The 17,705-nt window shown below is 36.7% G+C and overlaps 1 pseudogene; it reads left to right on the top strand.

Moving 5' to 3' along the window:
• Positions 1-11,582: 11,582 nt before the first annotated feature.
• Positions 11,583-13,026, top strand: LOC119522425 (annotated as a pseudogene).
• Positions 13,027-17,705: the final 4,679 nt, after the last annotated feature.

Genomic DNA, 17,705 nt, shown 5'->3' with positions numbered 1-17,705 from the left:
TTGTGGCTGGTTGATAAACCAACAGGCTGGTTTATTAAACCATCAAACAATTGACTGCAGCTGTGACTGATGACTCACCAAAGGGCGTGCCTTCCAGAATGAGAGAATGCAATTGGCTGGATTTAATCCAATTAATCAGTTGAAGACTTATAAGCAAGACAGATAGAGGACCTTCACTTCTTCTTTGGCTGCCCAGTGAAGCATTTCCTGAGGAGTTCATTGAAGTTGCAGGTTCGTTTCCTGAGGAGATCATCGAACACGTTCATTGAAGATCCCAGTTCATTTCCTGAGGAGTTTGTGGAAGTTGCCAGTTCGTTTCCTGAGGAGTTCATCAGACATCTTCCTTGGAATTGACAGTTTGTTGACTGCTCTACAGAATTTGGACTCGTGCATACCCACAGTTGCGTGAGTCACTTTTTTTTTTATTGGGATTGTTCAGATACCATACGATTATCCAAAGATCCAAAGTGTACAATCGGTTGCCCCTGGTACCCTCATACAGCTGTGCATCTATCACCACACTTAATTTTTGTTCAATATTTAGAGAACCTTTTCATTACTCCAGACAGGAAATAAAGTGAAAGATGGAAAAAAAAGAAAGAAAAGAAAAGGAAACTCGAATCCTCCCATATCCCTAACCAACCCCCCTCAATTGTTGGCGCGTAGTGTCAGTATAGTACACTTGTTACTGTTTATGAAAGAATGTTGAAATACTACAAACTGTAGTATATAGTTTGCAATAGGTATATATTTCTTCCCTATATGCCCCTCTATTATTAACTTCTAATTGTATTGTCATACATTTGTTCTGGTTCATGGAAGCGATTTCTAGTATTTGTACTGTTAATCTTGGATATTGCCCACCACAAGGATTACTGTTTTATACATTCCCATCTTTTGACCTCCAACTTTCCTTCTGGTGACATATATGACTCTGAGCTTCCCTTTCCACCTCATTCACACACCATTCGGGGCTGTTAGTTATTCTCACATCTTGCTACCAACACCCCTGTTCATTTCCAAACATTTAAGTTCATCCTAATTGAACATTCTGCTCATACTAAGCAACCACTCCCCATTCTTAAGACTCATCCTATATCTTGGTACCTTATATTTCATGTCTATGAGTTTACATATTATAATTAGTTCCTATCAGTGAGACCCTGCAATAATTGTCCTAATGTGTCTGGCTTATTTCACTCAGCATATTGCCCTCAAGGTTTTGTCATCAACCCATTTTTTTTTTAATATGGTTTTGTTCACTCAGCATACATTCCATCCCAAGTAAATAATCAGTGGTTTTCTGCATGGTCATACATTTTTGTGTTCACCACCTTCACCATTATTTATATGAGCATCTACATTTCTTCCACAAGGCAGGATGGAGAGTCAAAGAAGGTAGAGAGGCAAAAGAAAGAGGGAAAAAAAAGACAGCTAGGAAGCAGCAAAAGGAAAAATAACCTTAAATCAAAGTAGAATAAAGAATCAGACAATACCACCAATGTCAAGTGTCTAACATGCCTCCCCTATCCCCCCCTCTTATCTGCATTCACCTTCGTATATCACCTTTGTTACACTAAAGGAAGCATAATACAATGATTCTATTAGTTAGTCTCTAGTTTATACTGATTACATCCCTCCCCCAATGCCTCCCCATTTTTAACACCTTGCAAGGTTGACATTTGCTTGTTCTCCCTCATAAAAGAACATATTTGTACATTTTATCACAATTGTTGAACACTCTAGATTTCACCAAGTTACACAGTCCCAGTCTTTATCTTTCCTTCTTTCTTCTGGTGTCTCACATGCTCCCAATCTTCCTCTCTCAACCATATTCATAGTTATCTTTGTTCAGTGTACTTACATTGCTGTGCTACCATCTCCCAAAATTGTGTTCCAAACCACGCACTCCCGTCTTCTCCTATCACTCTGCAGTGTTCCCTTTGGTATTTCCTGTAGGGCGTGTGTCTTGTTCACAAAGTCTCTCATTGTCTGTTTGTCAGAAAATATTTTGAGCTCTCCCTCATATTTGAAGGACAGCTTTGCTGGATACAGGATTCTTGGTTGGCGGTTTTTCTCTTTCAGTATCTTAAATATATCACACCACTTCCTTCTTGCCTCCATGGTTTCTGCTGAGAGATCTGCACATAGTCTTATTAAGCTTCCTTTGTATGTGATGGACTGCTTTTCTCTTGCTGCTTTCAGGATTCTCTCTTTGTCTTTGACATTTGATAATCTGATTATTAAGTGTCTTGGCACTTGTCAGATCTATTCTGTTTGGAGTACGCTGTGCTTCTTGGATCTGTAATTTTATGTCTTTCATAGGAGATAGGAAATTTTCATTGATTATTTCCTCCATTATTGTCTCTTCCCCTTTTCCCTTCTCTTCTGGGACACCAATGATACATAGATTCTTGTACTTTGTTTCATCTTTAAGTTCCCAGAGATGTTGCTCATATTTGTCCATTCTTTTCCTTACCTGTTCTTCTGTGTGTAGGCTTTCAGGTGTTTTGTTCTCCAGTTCTTGAATATTTTCTTCTGCCTCTTGACATCTGCTGTTGTGTGTGTTTCCATTGTGTCTTTCATCTCTTGTGTTGTGCCTTTCATTTCTATATATTCTACTGGTTGTTTTTTTGAACTTTCAATTTCTGCCTTATATATGCCCAGTGTTTTCTTTACAGCCTCTATTTCTTTTGTGAAATATTCTTTAAAGTCTTTGAATTGATTTAGCATTAGTTGTTTAAATTCCTGTATCTCAGTTGAAGTGTACGTTTGTTCCTTTGACTGGGTCATAGCTTCATTTTCTTTAGTGTAGGTTGTAGTTTTCTGTTGTCTAGGCATCTGACCTCCTAGGCCACCCCAATCAGGTTTTCCTAGATGAGAACAGGCTCAGGTCACAGAAAGAGGTAATATTTCAGTGTCTGGTTTCCCTGATGGCTTTTCTTAGAGGATTGAGACACCTGTACATTTCTGCCTGGCAGATGCACCTGTCAGCCTGTCACTGCCTGTGTAAGAGGGTGTGGCCTGTGGCTCTCCTCTCCCAGGCTTTGGGGTCTGGTTCCAGAAAGACTGAAAAACGGACAGTAGAGCTGGGCCCCTCCCTTTGCTCTTGGTAAGCTATGCCCGCTCCAGAGATGTCATTTGAATATCAATAAGTTCTTTGTTTCTGTGACTCTGCTGATTGAAGTGTTTTGGTTTTAAAATGTCTGAGGCTGTCTTTACTGCAATGCCTTGCGGGCTGAGAACAGCTGAGGTTTTCTCCACAGAGAGACAGCGAGGGACAGAAAAACTCCCAGGTTCACCTGTCAGCCAGAGATATCACCCGATCCTCTGGGCTCCCTGTCCTGAGACAGATATGTCCCCCGACTCTCCCAACGTCAGTTGTCACCAAAAGCCTCTGTCTGCTTGTTAAGGATTTGCTGTCTGTATTGAGCAGTTAATATTAAAACCTCACTTGGAGCCAGGCTGAGAGAGTGCTGCTCTGTAGCACCGTGCAGCTTCCATGAGGGAGGGGCTCTCAGCTCTCGGTTCTTGGCTCTTGGCTCTCAGCACGGGTCTGCAGTTTTACTTACAGATTTTATGCTGTGACCTTGGGCATTCCTGCCAATTGAGGTTGGTGGATGATGAGTGGGCAGTCACGTTTGTCTCCCCGCTGTTACTCCAGGTTATTTACTAGTTTTTTGGTCATATATGAATCGTTCCAGGGGGGACTAAGTCTTCCACTCCTCTCTATTCCGCCATCTTCTCTGGTCTGCCCCTGCATGAGTCACTTTTACAATTTGATAGTCAGAGACACCTCTCATTGATTCTGTTTCCCTAGAGAACTTTAACTAATACATGGTTCATCTCTCCAATTTGATGTTCCTTTCATACCCTTCTCCCTGCCCACCAAATGAAGATCCGTGAATAAATATCCAACCCAGACAGTTTGGTAATCTTTTTGTAAACTGCTCTGCATTTCCATCCTTCTCTGTTGGGGCAGAGAAGGGAAAAGCAAATTCTAAACTTTTAGGAGTGATGGAGTAAGTCCCTGGGTACCATATTGCTTTTCTTCTTGGATATAGATCACGTTTCCTTATAATCTTGCCCACAAACATACTTGAAGATGTATGTTTCATTTCAAATACATAGAAATGAAGTAGTCATAACTTCTGGTGCATGATACTTTATCACCATCAGTCCATGATTTAGATATATATAAATATATATATATGCTGTAGGTATACAGAACAATCATGCAGAAAATATAGAGTCCCCATATACCCGCCCCCATTTTTAACATTTTGCATTAGTGTGACACCTTTGTTACAACTGATGAGAGGATATTGTCATAATTGCACCATTAAATATACCCTATAGTTTGCATTAGGGTTACTGTTTGTGTTGTACAGTCTCATTGTTTTTCTAAAATTTTTATTATAGCAACATATATGCCACCTAAATTTTCCCATTTTATCCATATACAGATATATAATTCAGTGGTGTTAATTACATACACAATGCTGTTACTATAACCATTACACATTACCAAAACTTTTTCATCGACACAAACAGAAACTCTGAACCAATTAAGAATTAACTTACCATTCCCTACTCCTACTCCTGCCCCTAGTAAACCGCATTCGAGTTTCTGACTTAATGTATTTGTTTATTATAATTAATATCAGTGAGATCATACCATATTTGTCCTTTTGTGTCTGCTTTATTTCACTCAACATGTCTTGAAGGGTCACCATATGTTCACATGTATCAGAAGTTCATTCCATTTCACAGCTTAATAATATTTCATTTTATGTATATAATATATATTGTTTTTCCATTCATGTGTTGATGGACACTTGGATTGCTTCCATATTTTGGCAATTGTGAAAAATGTTGCTATGAACACTGGTGTGCAAATTCCTTTTTTGAGACCCTGCTTTGAATTCTCTGGGTTATATACCTAGAAGTGGGGTTGCCAGGTCATATGATAATTCTATACTTAGCTTTCTGAAGAACTGCGAAACTGTTCAAGTCCTTTACATCCTTGGTTAAATTTATTCCTACATATTTGATTCCTTTAGTTGCTATTATAAAGGAAATTTTTATTCTTGATTTCTTCTTCTAATTGTGCATTACTAGCATATAGAAATACTACTGGTTTTTGGATGTTGATCTTGCACCCCACCAACTTGCTGAATTCATTTATTAGCTCTAGGGCCTTTGTTGTGGATTTCTTAGGATTTTCTGTGTATAGGATCATATCATCTGCAAACAGTGAAAGTTTTACTTCTTCTTTTTCAGTTTGGATACCTTTTATCTCTTTTTCTTGCCTAATTGCTCTAGCTCAAACTTCCAGTACAATGTTGAATAACAGTGGTTACAGTGGGTATCCTTGTTTTGTTCCTGATCTTAGAGGGAGTGCTTTCAGCCTTTCACCATTAAGTAGGATGTTAGCTGTGGGTTTTTCATATACAACCTTTATCAGTTTGAGTAAGTTTCCTTCTATTCTTAGTTTTCTAAGTGTTTTTATCAAGAATGGGTGCTGGATTTTCTTCATGCTGCTAATGTGGTATATTATAGTAATTGACTTTCTTATGTTGAACTACCTTTGCATCCCTGGGATAAATCCTACTTGATCATTATGTATAATTCTTTTAATATGCTGTTGGTTTAGGTTTGCTAGTATTTTGCTGAGGATTTTTTCATCTATATTCATTAGAGTTACTGGTCTATAATTTCTTTTCTTGTAGTATCTGTATCTGTCTTTTGTATGAGGGTGATGTTGCCCTTGTAAAATGAAATAGGGAGTGATCCCTCCTCCTCAATATTTTGGAAGAGTTTGGGCAGTATTGGTATTAATTCTTCTTAGAATTTTGGTAGAATTCCCCTGTGAAGACATCTGGTCCTGGGCTTTTCTTTTGGGGGAGCTTTTTAATCACTGATTCAATCTCTTTACTAGATATTAGTTTGTTGAAATCTATTTCTTTTTGAGTCAGTTTAGGTAGTTTATGTATTTCTAGGAATTTGGCCATTTCATCTAGGTTGTCTAATTTGTTGGTGTGGAGTTGTTCATAGTATCCTTTCATATTCCTTTTTATTTCTGTGGGGTTGGTAGAAGTGTTCTCCTTTACATTTCTTATTTTAGTTATTTGTGTTCTCTCCCTTTTTTGTCAGTATAGCTAAATTCTTGACAATTTTATTGATCTATTCAAAGAACCAAATTTTCATTCTCTGTGTTGTTGTTTTATTCTCTATTTCATTTATCTCTGCTCTAATCTCTGTTATTTTCTTCTTGCTACTTGCTTTGGGTTTTATTTCTTCTTTTTTCTAGTTCCCCCAATTTTGAGGTTAGGTCTCTGATTTGAAATCTTTCTTTGTTTTCAATGTAAGCTTTCAGAACTATAAATTTCCCTTTCAGCACTGCCTTTGCGGCATCCCATGAATTTTGGTATGTTGTGGTTTCATGATCATTCACCCCAAGATATTTCCTCATTTCTCTTGTGATTTTCACTTTAAACCACTGGTGGTTTTCAGAATATGTTGCTTAATTTCCAGATATTTGTGAATTTTCCAGTTTTTCCTGTTACTGATTTCCAGCTTCATTCCATTGTGGTTAGAAAAGATATATTGTATGATTTCAATATTGTTTATTTTCCTAACACATTTTTTTTAAAACCTAAGATATGGCCCTTCTTTGTTCCTTTTAGCAGTTTTTTACTTAAAACCAATTTTATGTGGTATTAGTATAGCTACCCCAACTCTCTTTTGGTTACTACTTGCATGGTATATTTTATTCTATCCTTTCACTTTCAACCTCCTTTGTCTTTGAATTCAAGGTGATCATCTTGTAAATGGCATATAGTTGGGTCATGCTTTTTCATCCATTATGCCAATCTCTGCATTTGACTGGAGAGTTTAATCCATTTATTTGAAGTACCTGATAATAATGCAGGACTTTCTTCTGCTATTTCGCTATTTAGTCTCTGTAAGTTGTTTCAGTTTCCTTGGCTACTCAAGCAAATACCATGCAGTGGATTGGCTTAAACAATAGGAATTTATTAGTTACAGTTTTGAAGCTAGGAAAAATCCAATCAAGGCATCAATAAGGTAATGCTTTCTTCACAAAGGCTGGCATTCTGGGGCTGGCTGCTGGTGATCCTTGGTCATGGACTTCCTTCTCACATGGAAATGCACATGGCAGCCTATCCTGGCTTCTACTTTCTCTTTCAGATTACATTGACCTTCAGCTCTTGCTTCCTATGGCTTTCTCTCTATCAGTCTGAATTTCATTCTTCTTATAAAGTAATCCAGTAATAGGATTAAGACACATCCTGATTGAGTTGGGCCACACCTTCACTGAAGTAACCTCATTAAAGGTCTTATTTACAAGTGTTCACACACACAGGAATGAACTAAGTTTAAGAACATGTCTTTCTGGGGTACAGAGTTTCAATTAGTCACATAAGTCTTATAAATTTTTTGTCCATCAATTTTTCTATTAATGCCTACTTTCATATTTATTTGATTTTTTGTATTATTCCATCTTGAGTTCCTTCCCATTTTCTTCTAGATATGTTTTTCATATATCTTCTTTGTGGTTACCATGGGGTTAAAATGTAACATCATAAATATAAAACAATTGTATTTGATTACATATCAATTTGACTTCAATAGTATACACATGTACTGATCTTATATCCCTCCATCCTCTCACCTTTTTGTACTGTTACAATATATATCTTTGTACATTATACATCCCAAACCATAGATTTATGATTATTTTTATGCATTTACATTTTAGCACCTGTAAGAAGTAAGAAGCAAAGCTACATGCCACAAAATACAATATAATACTTCTGGCATTTATAATTACCCAAATTGTTACATCTATTGGTAGCCATCTTTTTTAAATTTCCCTTTATCAGACTGTTTTGACCACTGTAGATTTGTAGTAAGTTTAAAAATTGGAAAGTGTGAGCCCTCCAACTTCATTTTTCTTTTTTTCTGTATCAATTGAAATCATGTTTTTTTCCTTCCTTTTATTAACGTGGTGTGCATTAATTGAATTTCTTATGTTGAAACATCCTTGAATGCCTGGAATAAATCCCATTTATCATTGTGTATAATTCTTTTAATGTGCTGTAATACTCAGTTTTTTAGCATTTTGTTGAGAATTTTTGCATCTACATTCATAGGGGATGTTGGTCTACAATTTTCTTTTCTTCTAGTATCTTTTTTTTTTCTTGTAGTATCTTTATCTTTTGTGGTTCTAGCATTCAGGTGATGCTGGCCTAATGAGTACAAATTGTTTAGAGGAGTTTTTGCAGAATTGGTTTTAATCTATGTGGAATGTTTGGGAAAATTCACCAATGAGGTATTCAGTTCCTGGGATTTTGCTTTTTGGGAGAATTTGGTTTACTGATTCCATATTTTTACATGCTGTTGGTCTCCTGAGATCTTATATTTCTTCCTGAATCACTACAGGTAGTTTGTGTGCTATAGGAATTTGGCCATTTCATCTAAGTTATCTAATTTGTTGGTGTACCATTGTTTATACTGTCCTCTTATAATCCTTTTTATTTCAATAGCATTGGTAATAAAGTCCACTTTCATTTCTGACTTTAATTAATTTGTCCTCTCTCATTTTTTCTTTGTTGGTCTAGTTAAAGGTTTTTCAATTTTATTGATCTTTTCAAAGAACCAATTTTTGGTTTAGTTGATTCTTTCTATTGTTTTTTGCATTCTTTATTTCACAGTATTTCCACTCTGATCTTTGTTATTTCTTTCCATCTGCTTGGATTGAATTTAGTCTACACTTCTTTAACTAGATCCTTCAGTTGTGAGGTTAAGTCTCTGAACAGAGATCTTCTTCTTTTTAATATAAATATTTAAAGCAATATTTTTCCTCTCAGCATTACCTTTGCTGCATCTCATAAATTTTGATATGTTCTGTTTTCATTTTTCTTCACCTCAATATATTTCATAATTTGCCTTGTGATTTCTTCTTTGACTCATTGGTTGTTTAAGAGTGTGTTGATTTCCACATATTTGCATATTTTCCAGTTCTCCCTCTGTTATTGGTTACTATCTTCTCTTGGCCAGGAAGATACATTGTATGATTTCAATAATTTTAAATTTATTATGACTTGTTTTGTGGCCTGATATACAGTCTGTCCTGTAGAATGATACATGTACACTGGAGAAGAATGTGTATTCTGGGTGAAAGATTCTATGTATGCCTTTTAATTCTAGTTGATTTAGAGTAATATTCAAGTCTTCTATTACCTTATTTATCTTTTTATGGATGTTCTATCCATTATTCAAGGTATTGTATGCAAGTCTCCTACTATTAATATAAAGCTTCAACTTCTCCCTTCAAATCTGTCAATATTTGCTTCATATATTTTGTGCTATGTTTCATATATTTTGGAAGGGCAAGAGAGGGGCCAGCAAGGGCACCAGGAGCTTCTCCTATGATTTTTTTTATAAATGCAATTTTATTGAGGATGTATTCACATACCACATAATCCATCCAGAGTATACAATCAATGGCTCACAGTATCATCATATAGTTGTGTGTTCATTGCCACAATCATTTTTAAAACATTTTCATTACTCCAAAATAAGGAAAAAATTAAAAATAAAAAAGAACACCCCAAACATCACATACGCCTTATTGTCACCTATTATTTTTATATATTTTTGTCTTTATTTTATTACTCATCAGCCCATACATTGATAAAGGCAGTGTCAGTCACAAGGTTTTCAGAATCACACAGTCACATGATAAATCTATTCCTACAATTTTTTGATGCTGCATTTCCTCTACTTGGTACTTGTTCCATTAATACAACCCTTTACCTATTCTCCATAGTTTTGAGGAAGGATACTATGTTTAAGACCCCTCTTCTACTTTTGCCTGATGCAGGTTGGGACAATGGCTGCATTCCAGTTGTGCCCCCAGTGATCTGAAGTGGCTGATCAAAAGCAGCAAGCTGCAAGTCTGACCACACATCCCGGGATATTGGGGAACTAGGTCTTTATATCTCATCTTGGCACCAGCAAGCTGCACCAGGAGTCAGGTTTGAGGACTCCCACCACTGCCTGCTATGAGGCTGGGGATGGATGATGGTAGCTGCTGCCTGCCATGTGAAATTCACTGATATTTATTGCCATTTGCTAGCCTCCTTTTCTCCCTCTTCTTTGGGTGCTGTACAAGTGTTCTTCTAGACTCTGAAGTTTCAAAATATTTGATGCAGAGAGTTCCTTCCAGTTCAATAGTTATTCTGGTGGAGGGACTTATTTCTGGAGCTTCCTACTCCACCATCTTCCCACAATCTTCTATGGCTGAATTATTATTTATATGTTTATCTACTTATATTGGAACACCAGGGAAACACATTACCCAAACAAGGATTAGAACCTTAACAAGAATTTACATCTTCCTGTGTTCTTTTCCCTGTATGCAACCTCCCTATATGCCCCACCAAATGAAAACATCAGAGAGTTTATGAAAACTTAGAAAAAGATGTCCATTTCTCAGTTAATTTTTTAAAAATTTATCAACAATAAATACAAAGTCATTCAATACAAAGCATATAAATCAAATTATTTCAATTAAAAAATCAGAAAATGAGAAATTATTTGAATTTTTCATTATTGGTATTGGAAAATCAACTTATGATATAAAAATTCATTTAAAATAGTTACATGCCTGGTGTGCCTGGTTTGGATCTATTATGCCCCCCCAAACTCCATGTTCTTTGATGCAATCTTGTAGGGGCAGACATATTTAGTCTTGATTAGGTTGGAACCTTTGGATTGGGATTGTTTCCATGGAGATGTGAACCACCCAACTACAGATGATAACTCTGGATTATTTGCATGGAGGTGTGGCCCTGCCCATTCAGTGTGGGTCTTAATTAAATCACTGGAACCCTATAAGAGCTCAGAGAGAGGAGCTCGGTGCTATAGCCATGAGAGACATTTTGGAGACTGCCATTGAAAGCAGACCTTTGCTGACACTTTGCTCTGAAGATGCTAAGAGAGGACAGAACACCCCAAGAGCAGCATTTTGAAGAATGCACAGGAGCTGAGAGCTGAGCTGGAACACAACCCAGGATCAGCATATGCCAGACATATGCCTTCTCAGCTAACAGAGGTTTTCCAGAATGCCACTGGCCTTCCTTCGGTGAAGGTATACTTGTGTTGATGCCATAATTTGGATATTTTCATGGCCTTCAGACTGTAAATTTGTAACCAAATAAGCCCCCTTTATAAAAGCCAATCCATTTCTGGTATTTTGCATAATGGCAGCATTAAGAAACACCTGGCTTTCACAAAATTGAATATCTTATGAGAATTTAAAGCTTATGTGCTCCAATATTTGTTTTCTATTTAAATAGTCAATAGATTCTATAATCTTTCTTATGACATTGTGTCCCTTAAGTAATTTTTAATAAATTTTAATTTTGAGGTGCTACATTTTTCACTGGTGACTAATAATTGCAAAATTAAATATGTCCAGAGAGCTATAAAAAAATTTCAAAAAGTATGTGGATGGAGGAGGATTTCCCTGGGTGCAACTCTCTGGGGCTACCATGGCATTTGGGAAGAGCCACTGGGATTCCTTCATGACCTCCGTGGATCACCTCATAAAAAGGCTGCATTTGCTGGAGTTCAGACTGAAGATTGGGGCCAGTTCATGCACATCTATGACATAATTACACTGCCCATGATGGGTCAAAAGATTCAGTAAAAGCTTTGAAGAAAAGAATTTCCAAAAACTACAATCATAAAGAAATCCAACTTACCTTGTCACTTATTGACATGTGCATGCAGAATTGTGGGCCAAGTTTCCAATCTCTGATTGTGAAGAAGGAATTTGTTAAAGATAGTCTAGTTAAGCTGCCAAATCCCAGATATACCTTGCCATTAGACATTCAGAATAAAATCTTAAATTTCATTAAGACTTGGTCACAGGGTTTCCCAGGAGGTGTAGATGTAAGTGAAGTGAAAGAAGTGTACCTTGACCTGCTTAAGAAAGACACTCAGTTTCCTCCTTCAGATGCAGAGGGTGAAATAGCAAGAAAAGGGACTGCTTCAGGATATCTAATTCACCAACAACCTTTCCTACTGCACTGGCTTTTTCTTCTATAATTGCTCCCAAGAACTCAACCATTGTGTTGGTCCCAGAACAGATTGGAAAATTGCAAGTGAATTGGATATGGTGAAAATGAATGTGAGAGTGATGTCCACCATATTAATGGAGAATACTCCTGGTTCTCAAAACCATGAAGATATACAACTTCTGCAGAAACTTTATAAGACAGGTCAGGAGATATAGGAGAGGATCATGGACCTCCTGGTGGTGGTAGAAAATGTTGATGTAACTGTTGAGCTACATCAAGTGAATGAGGATTTGAATAATGCCCTTCTTGGATATGAGAGGTGTACTAGAAACCAACAAAGGATTTTGGTACAAAATAAGAACTGGGATGAAGCCACCAATACTGCCAGTGAGCCTTCTGCCCCATCCTGTGATCTCCTTGACCTAAGTCCCAGCCCCCCAACTCCTCGGGCAACATTATGAGAAATCAGTGCCATGAATGCTCAGCTTTCAGACTTAAATTTCAGCTCTCCAAGTCCCATAGTAACAAACAACTTGAAACCCAGTCTTGATCCCATGGTGGATTTGCTAGCCTCCCAAAATACAGAAACATCCCTGTTTGCCCAAAGGACCAGCCAAAACTTTGCCTCAAATCATACATATCACAATTTTCCGGAATATTCAAATTCAGTAGTAATACAGCCAGTTAGCCTAGAGACCATCTCAGCAACACCATCAAACTAGAGGCTGCCACCCTTGCCCTGCAATCTTCAGCAATGACAAAAAAATGATCTTTAGCCACCCAATTACTATGAAATAATGGAGTTTGACCCCTTAGCTCCCACTGTCACCACAGAAGCTTTTATGAAGAAATTGATGTTCATCACCACAAAGGAACTCAAAATTATACTGACTGTGGAGGTGAAAGTGGATGACCAGCTCCCTAGTGCCAACTCTCAATAGGTTAGGTAGACCCTGCCCAGCTTTGAGGCCTGGAGATGAGCTACCAACACATCCAAGCCATGGGGAATACTGAAACAGTTCTCCTCTGCAATATTTTAAAGAGTTAACAGTCCCAGGGTAGCATTTGTGGTTCCTGACAACAGCTCAAGATTTTTCTCAAAACACCTGGTTTATAATACACAGTTACTTAAAACTTCAGCAGAAGAAAAATCCTGTTTTTATTAGGCCTCCAGTTTAATTACAATGCATACATTTCATGCCCTTCCTACATTTAGAAAAGAAAATCACACAGCTGTGTTAAGAGTAGATGAAGATTATTTCATTACTAAAAAAATTCTGAGTAGATGAAATATGAGAAACTAAAGGTATCATTCAGGAATAATACTGAGTGCCTTCATTAAACTAAAGTTGAATGTAAAAGTCAATTTGCACTTCTTTATATAATAATACTCTTGTTTAGAATTATGATTGTAAAAACCCTGATGATTGTGATTTAATTATGTTGCAAGTGTCCTGAACAGGTCACTGGGTTGTACATCAAGTTGCCTTTAAGTTTGATTCTTTATAATACACTAAATGTTCTTTTTGTTTTTATTTTACTGTAATTTAACATTTCACTTTGGAACAAAGACTACTGGAAAATGTTCAGAATAAATTGTGGATTAGTTTACATAAATTACAATGACAAATAAATTATTAATAAAATAATTTTAAAAAGTATGTGCATTATACTAGATTTTAGAAGGCAATGTAGATTTAGTCTCTTATACATTAATTTATAGCAATATCATATTCCTTACAATATTCATTGGTCAATTTCAAGTATAAATTTTTATGTAGTTTCAATAATCGATATTCTTCTTAATTTCTCAAAACACAAATTAACTGGAACATTGAAAAGGCCATGATCTTATTGCATTCCTTTTTTCTAAAGATATTATTTCATATTCAATTTAGAAAAACAGCAATAGATGTCCATATTTACTTTTTCAGTATAAATTGACAGACAGTGAGATTTTACTGTTGAAGTGAGGCTTCTTCCTTTGTTTTTTGCTTTTTTGTTTTTTTTGGTATTTTCTTCATTGGAGAAGTTGGAATCAAAGTAAAGAGACTGCAATTTGACCACAATAATATAGTTTTCATAAAAATATCCCTTTGCTTTCATCAAAGAATTTCTTCTTTTGATGATTTCTAGGACATTATGCACACAAAATTTTGGTTCTTTTATCGTTTTTCATATAATATTGATTTTACTTAAAACATCATATCAGTTAGTACTGAGAAAACGAATTCGAGTGGCTGTTATCTGAAAGTATACTTTTGACTTGCATTTAGAATCTGTATCTTGTTTAAAAGTTCCTAGTTAGTTGCCTAGGTTATTTTGGATGCTATTAGATCAACAAGGTCTTGACCCTCATTTGTAACTTTCTATAGAACAATCTGTAGCCATCATTATTAGAAAAAGACACTTTGCTTTCAACTGTTGAAAATTTTGTGGGAACAAGAGTTTACCATATTGTGTGGAAAATCTTTGTAGTAAACATACAAATTGCCTGTGTTTGGGGTCAAAGTTTTATAATAAAAGTAAGAAAAACATTCAAAAGAATAAGATGTTTATTATGTAAATGCCCCCCCCCCTTAGGTGCAATGTTTTTGTGTAGGCATCTACTTAAATCTGCCTCTTATTGGAAGCTCTGTACCCTTTACTCTGGGTTTTATGATTTTATGTTTCATTGCTTTGAGTTTAATACATACACAGATATAAACTTAATATATATATAGTTTTAAGTTTATTATAAATTTATTAAAAATTTGTCATGTCATACACAGACAGCTTAAACTTGGTTTTCTCACTCAATATTATGTCATTAAGATTCATCTATGGTTTTGCATTTATTTGTAGTTCACTTATATATCCCACAGTTTTCCGTTGTTGAATAGACCACAACTTATCCATTCTCCTCTTCATGAGCATTTGGGTTGTTTTTGGGTTTATTGCTATTACTAACACTGCTGACATATACATTCTTGTACATATTTTTGGTGCACATGTACTAGAGTTTCTCTTGGGCATACACTTAGGAGAGGAATTGCTTGATGGTAGGTATATTTCCTCAGAAATATAAGAGAATCTGTAGTTCTAGATCTTCTCTAGCACTGCTATTTTCAAACTTCCTAATTTTACTAGTAAACTGTTTTATGGTAGACTGCAACTTTTCCTATTTCCCTTTCCTAACTCAAGTCAAACCTTGAAAGGCTACAGTAGACAATGAAAGGGAAGTAGCCACAATGTGGAGATCTGACAGGGAGAAGCCTGGTCTCTGAGATCTGAGATGACCTATGCTCCCCTAAAGAAGTGCAGACTCAGTCCAGCTCCAGCAGAGAGGCATATCTTTATAAGCAAAGAATGCACTGCTGAAGGCTTTGGCTGCAGGTTACTATTCCTTCCCTATTTTGAGAGTTAGGGGGTCTCCAAGCTAGAGTCAATGCTTCCCTTAGGGATTGCTTTTTGCTCCACTCTGTCCCTAACCCCAACCCACCCAACTCCTCTGCCAGCCGGTAGAAAAGGCTTCTATTATCTTCTTACCATCCTGTCAGAATGAGTTACTATTTTTCACTCATATTTCTGGTTTGGTGTCATGAGTACTGATGATCACGAAATGCCAGCAGACAGCTTAGCAGGAAGTCTCCTCCCTGTCTCCCGGAGCCGAGGGCAGCCATTTCATTGGGAAAGTACCCACTCAATTTCATTCATTCTACTACTACACATGACTAGGGCTAGGACATAGAGTCACTCCAGCTTCAAAGTCTGAGATCATTACAATGAAAAGTCTTAATAACCAATCATCCCTCTTCTATCTTAGAAGGTTTAGGCTCCTTCTGGTCACTTTTGTTTTCCACAACTCTGGTCCTTCCCTGCTAAGTTACACTGAGTCACACTAGCTATCCATCACATCTAATTAGCTCTCCTATGCTGGCCCTGCAGCCTCACAAAAACATACACTTAACACACACACACTCAGAGTAGGAGAATGAGAAACCAGAGGCAGGTGGCGTCATCTTTACTTCAGTACAACTAAGCCTTATAATTATAGGATGCAAACTTGGCCGTAGACTCAGGACAGGGGCCTGACTTTGAATTCATATATGTTATCTTGCAAGGGCGTGAACCATGTCTTTGTCATCTTTATTTAATCAACAAATATTTCTTATTATCTACCATTTCCCAAACACTATATTATTTCCTGGATATACAATGGTAAATTAAAATGGACAGAATACTTCCCCTTTTGGAACATACTTTGTTTCTGTCAATTAGGCACAATACCTGGTATATATTGGTATGTATTAGATGTTCAATGAATGTTTGCATAGTTTGTTTATATGCTTGAAAGAAAAACAGCACACATCACAGAGACCACCATGAATACTCGTTGCTGAATAAACCAGCGTATACAAACATAAGAAACTCAGGATTTTATGTCAGAGAAACCAGGTTCAAGTTGAGCCTTTTTCACTTGTTAAATGTGTGATGTTTGGCAAGTTTAACTTGATTCCTCTAAGCCTTGATTTCCACCACATGATGATACTAATAATATTCCAATAGCTAGTATGCCTAATAATGTTTTCAGGAAGGTGGAAAGGATCAAATGAGATAATTAATGGGGAAAGCACTATGTAAAATGGGAAAATTAGACTAAGATATGTCATTCTTAAGAATTGCCCCAGATTCATTCATTCACTCATTCATTAATTCAGCAATCATTTATGGAGCATTGTCTTAATTTCCTGGCTGCTAAAACAAATACCATAAATTGGTTTTGAATATTTTCATTACTTAAACAATGGAATTTTATTGGCTCATGGTCAGGAGAAGTGCAAAATCAAGCTGTCAGCAAGGCGATGCTTTCTCCCAGAAGACCATGGCATTCTGGGGCTGGTTGCCTTCAGTCCCGAGGCCCTTGATTTTCCATCACATGGCCTAGTCTTCTCCTTTCTCTTCCAGGTTCTTTCAACTAAATCGCTTCAGCTGATCCATGTAGCTTTTTCTTCATAAAGCCTGAAGTAATAGGATTAAGATCCATCCTGTTCTTAAACTTCTGTGTAAGACCAGAGGAAGAGACGTTTATTTCACGAAAAATTTATATATTTTGTAGCACACTATCTAATTTAACTTGTATGGTTAATTTATTTGAAAACCATAACTACATGGAACCGTGAATAGGGAGAGAATTCTGGTTGGTTTGTACAGGTTAGTGTGATGCCCCAATACATCCTAGAGGTATTTGGGCAGAGAATAAAAATGTATTTGCCAAGTCCCCTTGAGAAACTGGGAAAAATGTGGAATATTAAACTTCCCTATTTGGAGAATTCCTGATATTCTCACAAGCATTGGGGACCACCATTGTAGTTGCCAAGCCCTCAATCTTGAGGCTTGCCCTTATAAACTTATTCCTACAAAAGAGAAGCTAAGCCTACTTATAATTGTGCCTAAGAGTCACCCCCAAACAACCTCTTTTGTTGCTCAGATATGTCCTCTCTCTAAGCCAACTCAGCAGATAAACTCACTGCCCTAGCCCCTACATGGAACATGACTCAGAGGAGGGTAAATCTCCCTGGCAACATGGGACATGACTCCTGGGGATGAGCC

The sequence above is a fragment of the Choloepus didactylus genome, chromosome X (assembly GCF_015220235.1).
Source record: "Choloepus didactylus isolate mChoDid1 chromosome X, mChoDid1.pri, whole genome shotgun sequence".
Taxonomy (NCBI): Eukaryota; Metazoa; Chordata; class Mammalia; order Pilosa; family Megalonychidae; genus Choloepus; species Choloepus didactylus.
This window is presented reverse-complemented; position numbering and strand designations above follow the sequence as displayed.